The sequence below is a fragment of the Tursiops truncatus genome, chromosome X (genome assembly GCF_011762595.2).
Source record: "Tursiops truncatus isolate mTurTru1 chromosome X, mTurTru1.mat.Y, whole genome shotgun sequence".
Taxonomy (NCBI): Eukaryota; Metazoa; Chordata; class Mammalia; order Artiodactyla; family Delphinidae; genus Tursiops; species Tursiops truncatus.
The window spans coordinates 123759975-123766931 of record NC_047055.1 but is presented as its reverse complement, the minus strand read 5'-3'; positions in this window follow the sequence as shown (position 1 = coordinate 123766931).

Below are 6957 nucleotides of genomic sequence, written 5' to 3'. Positions count from 1 at the left end.
TGCTCTTACAGTATACTGCTTTGTACTTTGTCTTCTGCCTCTTCTGACATAAAAAAAAAACACTTTGCAGAATAAAGCCATATGTTTATTAACGTTATTTCCTATAGAACGTGCCAGTCGGTATGTTTAACAGATACCCTATGATTGAACCTACCTTTAAAGGATAATTTTCTGTAAACATAGAGACAGCCATGGAAATGCCTGTCTTCAAGCCTAGTTGAATATTTCCATAAAAGCTAACATTACCTGTGTATTGACAGAAAAATTCTGTGGTTTCCCAGGGGGTTTTCCTTCGCTCCCGAAGCTCTGTAACACAGCAGTGCAAATCTCATCACGCAAAAATGTTTAAAGCGAGCCAGGAAACATTCCATCACAGAAGTGGCCACAGTTCTTCTCGGAAGTGGGGTGTTTGGACAAACTGTTTCATCTTCCTTGGGCAAGGAAAAACTTCCAATGATCTGAAGTGTGTTTATCCACAATATATTTAGAGAGGTACCTGCCTCGCCTTGATTCTTTCTGGTGTCCAGTCTAATAATCTGTGTACCAAAAAGTACTGCAAAGCTCACAGCAATGATCTCGAAGCCCAGTGAGGAATTCGGAGTGTCTGGGCATCATGATTCCTATGGAAATGGGAGAAAATACAGGCAGGCACGATGTAAAAAATGGCCTCAGTGAACAACTTTGAAAGTAGCTACCTTTGTTAATAGAAACATACTTGAGGAGATGAAAACCCAAAGATTATGCCCCAAGTTAAAGATTCTGATTTTAAACGTCCAAGTATACCGTGGCATCTCTTTTGTAGGCACTGTTTTTAATTATTATCCACTTGGGGAACCAAAACCAATTTTCCTAAATGAGAAAAGAAATAGTATTGTTTTAAGAAAAGCTGTTTCATCTCTCTTGGTAGGAAGCGTAGATGAAGGAAATGACCTTGCCTCCCCCCCAATTACTTCATGTTTTATTAGGCTTCCCAGGGGCGTCCTGCACGTATGGTCTGTTACGCTCTACAATAAAGCTCTTATTCTAGAGCACTGCCCTGCTGTCTGACCACGTTTTGGTGACTGCTATGTTTATCTATGAGTCTTGCTTGGAAAAAGATTTGTGAAGTCTGGCTGGGAGTCCTCAGATGTATATTGACTCTTCTTCCGGGTTGGATGTAACCAGGAGTGGCCAGAGTATAGCGAGCCTCCAGAACGAATTTACGGCAGGATGTGCCGTTGATAACCCGGCAGAATGCTCCCTCAATATTTAATATTCAATGGCAGTGATGGGAAGAGGGGCACCGGGAAGTTTCCAGTTCTGCTGAATCCACTGCACTCAAGCAACCTTGAGAAGCAAGTCTTGGCACACTCCTTGCAAAGTAGGAGTAATGATGGGGGAGGAAAGCAGTGTTACCTCTCCCCTGGAGAGGGAATGATGACACAAGGCAATGCTATTATTTTCTCTGCCGCTGAGGTTTCTGCTTCCTGAACCTTGTTTTCTTGCTCAGGTAAAGAACTGTATCAATTAGGGTTCTTCAAAACAATAGGATATAGATATATAGAGAGAGAGAAATACACACACACATATATTACTTTAAATATACATATATAGGGCTTCCCTGGTGCAGGGGTTAAGAATCCGCCTGCCAATGCAGGGGACACGGGTTCGAGCCCTGGTCCAGGAAGATCCCGCATGCTGTGGAGCAACTAAGCCCGTGCGCCACAACTACTGAGCCTGCGCTCTAGAACCCGCGAGCCACAACTACTGAGCCTGCGTGCCTAGAGCCCGTGCTCCGCAACAAGAGAAGCCACTGCAATGAGAAGCCTGCGCATAGCAACGAAGAGTAGACCCCGCTCGCTGCAACTAGAGAAAGCCTGCGTGCAGCAGCGAAGACCCAGCGTGGCCAAAAATTAATTAATTAATTAATTTAAAAATATACATATATACGCAGATATATATACACACAAAGATATATCATATATGTATGTGTGTGTGTGTGTGTGTATATATATATATATATATATATATATATATATATATATATATATATATATATGATTTAGTTTGAGGAATTGGTTTATTCAATTGTAGGGCCTGGCAGGTCCAAATTCCGTAGGGTAGGATATGCAGGCTGGAAACTGGCAAGAGTTGACATTGTAATCTTGAGTCTCCTTGAGTCTGAATTGTGCACTTTTAGGGCAGGCTTTCAGGCTGGAAACTCAGACAGGGAATTGACACTGTGGTCTTGAGTCTGAAATCTGTAGGGCAGGCTGGCAGGCTGGAAACTGAGGCAGGAGTTCTATGTTACCATCTTGAGGCAGAATTTCTTCTTCTCCAGGAAACCTCAGTGTTTGAGCAGGTAGAGCCCTCAACTAATTAGATAAGATTCACCCATATTAAAGAGGATAATCTCTCTTGCTGAAAGTCGGCAGATGGTAGGTGTTGACACATCTACAGAGTACCTTCTTAGCAACATCTAGACTAATGTTGGACCGAACCACTAGGCACCATAGTCTAGCCAAGCTGGCACAAACTCTAACCATCACGAGAATCCATGCCATCTTAGAAACAAGCATCACCCCCCCCCCCGCCAACACACACACAACAAACAAAAATCAAGCATTTCCAAAAAGGCAGTTCTTGAACAGAAGCCAAATCATTTCTCCTTGAACAGTGCATGGCACACCCAGTGGCTGGTCAGCTGGAATGTCTGCTTTTGTAGCTGCCTTGCCTGCCTGACTCTGAACACAAGCCATCTTTAGCGTCCATAGCTGACAACGCTTGTCAAATGCAGGTGATCAAACACCTCTAGATAAATAGTGGAGTCTCATAGGAGTGATACTCTGCCCCTGATATTTTAAATAAGCTACTTTAAAGGTTGTAACAGATGAAGAAAACAAATTTATGGTCACCAAAGGGGAAGGAGGGGGGATAAATTGGGAGATTGGGATTGACATATACACACTACTGAATATACAATAGATAACTAATAAGGAACTACTGTATAGCCCAGGGAACTGTGTTCAATACTCTGTAATGACCTATATAGGAATAGAATCTAAAAAGAGTGGATATATGTGTATGTATAACTGATTCACTTTGCTGCACAGCAGAAAGTAATGCAACATTGTAAGTCAACTATACTCCAATTAAAAAAATTAGAAGAGTTAAGGCTGTAAAAAAAGGGAATTAGCTATTGGATCTCCTATTAATTAGAGGACAGGCATCTAGAACAGAACGGGGTACCTGAGAGTTACTAGCACTCTGTTGAATCACTCAGTGAATGACAGCACTTGAACAAATGCAAGAAGGCCCATCAGGAGAGGAGAACCATTTAGGATTCTTCTTCTAGATGCTGAGGTCTGGGAGGTCTTACTGGGCTGAGTAATGATGGCAAGGGATGGAGATTCATCCGCCAAATGGTGAAAAAAAATCAGTTCAGTCCCAGCTGTCCGTGGTTCCTCGATTCATTCTCCATCTGCTCCATTTTCTTTTTTTTTTTTTTTTTTTTTTCTGTTCCTGGGCCTCTCGATGTTGCGGCCTCTCCGGTTGCGGAGCACAGGCTCCGATGCGCAGGCTCAGCGACCATGGCTCACGGGCCCAGCCGCTCCGAGGCATGTGGGATCTTCCCCGACCGGGGCATGAACCCGTGTCCCCTGCATCGGCAGGCGGACTCTCAACCACTGCGCCACCAGGGAAGCCCATCTGCTCCATTCTGCTCTCAGTTCAGACAGCTCTCACAAGCCTGCTTTCATGGTTGGTCACTTTAACCTGGTGTCACCTGAATACACTTGTCAGGAGAGACACCCCACGGGACCCAGTGTAGCCTAACCGTGGAGCAGGACCCTGCTTTGCTGCTTCTCAATGTGGATGTTTATCCGCTCAATTTCAGTAATCAACCCAAGGTAGACACTTCTGTCTTCAGTCAGCAAGCAATTATTAAGTCCCTCCGGGGGTGTGGAGCTTATCATGCCCATTCAGGAAGGAATCTAAAGGGATTCAAGAAGGTTTCTGGGCTGGTGTTTAAGCATCTATGTCTTAGTTCCAAATCCATCATCTTTATTCTCCATTGGGATGCTGGAGCTGCTGCTTCTTTATCAGCTGGCTCCCTATTTAGTGGTACCCATGGGGGACACCAGAAGCTCTTGGAAGGCAGGAAGAGGAGAGGGAGGATTTACTCTTTCCTGTTGGCTTGCTGGTTTTGTCTCCATCACCGCAGCAATGGTTCTTGACCTGGTGCGGTCTAGTTTCCATGTTTTTCACCTACACATTGAGTGACCAGTTTTCCAGCCCCAGACTCCTTGCTCTACCCCATAATGGGGGCCCCATGACCACTCCTGCAGGCTCTTCCTGAGCCCATATCCTAGAAAAGGTAAACTAGGTTAGGTAGGATTGTTTGTATTTCGTGCTGTGACATTTATGCATCCTGACATAACCACCTAGAATTTTTCATTATTTCCTGGGAGTCATCTTGTATCTGCTTGGAGACAATGAACAGGACATGTTTTAGCTACCCAGCATCCCTAAAAGTGCTGGATCAGTATTTGCTGAGAATGTGAAATAATCTGTTATTTTAGGAGGTCTGTTTGTAAATGTTAGCTTTCAGAAACTGGAATATGCCTTCAAACCTCCGATGGATAGAAACCCCTCCTTCAACACCTCTCCCTGTCCATTTCGATCATCAATTGAAACAGCTTAGGAAACATACAAGTTTAACGCTGGTTTTAATGGAAAGCTTGTTGGCTTATCACCACAGTTTACAATCAGTACATTGGTGTTCAAAAGCAGAACTGATAAAGGGGGCTTCAGATGTGTCACATCGACTCCCAACATTGCTTTCTGGTTCGGAAACATTTTATAAAAATAGAGTGGCTTCTTGAACGATCCAATTATCTTGTTTGAAGAAAATTGTCCAATTTACATTTTTAGGTAGACACACAAGACATTCTACCTGCAATTTAGGAGTTTTTGATTGAAAGCAAACAAAAATGTACAAAGCTCTTGATGTTAAGAAACCATTCTTGAAATAACATTTTTTAAAATTGTGATAAAACATTAAATTTGCCATCTTAACCACTTTAAAATCTACAGTTCAGTAGCATTAAGAATATTCACACAGTTGTGCAACCAATCTCCAGAACTTTTTTTCATTTTGCAAAACTGAAATTCTAAATAAAAACTCTCCACATGCCTCTCCCCACAGCCCCTGGCGACCACCATTCTACTTTCTGTCTCAATGAATTTGACCACTCTAAATGGCTCATATAAGTGGAATTATACAGTATTTTTTTATGACTGGCTTATTTCACTTAGTATAATGTCCTCAGGGTTCATGCATGTTGTAGCATGTGTCAGAATTTTCTTCCTTTTTAAGGCTTATAATATTCCATTGTATGATGGACCACATTTTGTGTATCCATTCATCTGCTGATATACACTTGGGTTGCTTCCACCTCTTGGCTACTGTGAAAACTGTGGCTGTGAACACGTATATACAAATACCTCTTCAAGACCCTGCTTTCATTTCTCTTAGGTATATACCCAGAAGTGGAATTGCTGGATCACATGGTAGTGCTACTTTTTAATTTTTTTGTGGAATCCCCATAATGTTTTTTCATAGTGCCTGCACTGTTTTACATTATCCTACCAACAGTGCACAAGGGTTCCAATTTCTCCACCTCATTGCCAACACTTGTTTTCTGTTTTTTGATAGTAGCTATCCTAATAGGTGTGAGGTGGTAACTCATTGTGGTTTTAATTTGCATTTTCTGAATGATTAGTGTTGCTGAGAATCCTTTAATATGCTTGTTGGCCAGCTGTATATCATTGGAGAAAATTGTATTCAAATCCTTTGTTCATATTTTAATTGGATTATTTGGGTTTTTTTCATTGATGAGTTGTAGGAGTTCTTTATGTATGTTGGATATTAACCCCTTATCAGATATATGATTTGCCATTATTTTCTCCCATTTCGTAGGTTGCCTTTCACCCTGTTGATTATGCCCAAAGTTGCTCAGAAATCTTTAATTTTGTTGTAATCCACTATATCTATGTTTAATTGTATTGCCTGTGAGAAACTGTTTTTAGGAAATCAGAAAATACTTCACAATGTAGTCATCAGTCTAAGTCGAATAATAATAAGTCAAATCACTGATTTGAGTGCATGGCCCATTATAGCCTCCCTCCTATTGGGTGGGCATTGTAACCACTGATGGTACAATGTTTTCAAACTAGATTCACAAGATAACCAATAAATTCAGCTCTCCTATTCTCTCATCTCAAGCAAACACTACATTTTTGTGGCTGGTTCAGCTCGGGCAAAGTTACACAGTCAAATTTGGTTTAACACCTGTGTATGTGTGTAGAAAACAAAACCGTAAGCCTCTGTGCTTTAAACTTTTGCTCTGTGATCCACAGTTTCCGTTTAAAAATAAAACTCATTTTACCCTGAGTAAAGTTCTTACGATAAGCCAGAAAACGCAATCAGCCATCCCTCACACTAAATCAAAGTAGCGGAGATGATTACCGTAATGACTTTTAAAGTGAATATCACTCTGTCATAGTGTATAACCATGCCAGAAGATCCATTTGGAAGTGGCCCCGATGAAATATGCAATGAAGACAGAAATTATAATTCAAAAGATCTAAATGAAAACCCTCAAGTGTCATTTAGGGAAGTGGCTTTGGATGCACAGTTAGAATGCAAATGTCTGTTGGTACCACTCAGCCTTAAGCCTAGGTTTTGTCTCTAATGGCTCTGGTGTCACCTCTGGAAAAGTCTGTTGGTACATAAGCTCCCATTGGGTCCTTTGGGCTTGCTTATAAAAGGATGCTGGCTGATGTGTTTATTCTCCTCTCTGGGTGCCAGGAATAATGAGCTGTCAGTATGATAAGATCCTAGACTCCACTTAAATTTCCTCAGCTGCCCCACCACATCTCCCTCCACGGGAGGCCTCTGAATTACATGCTGTCATG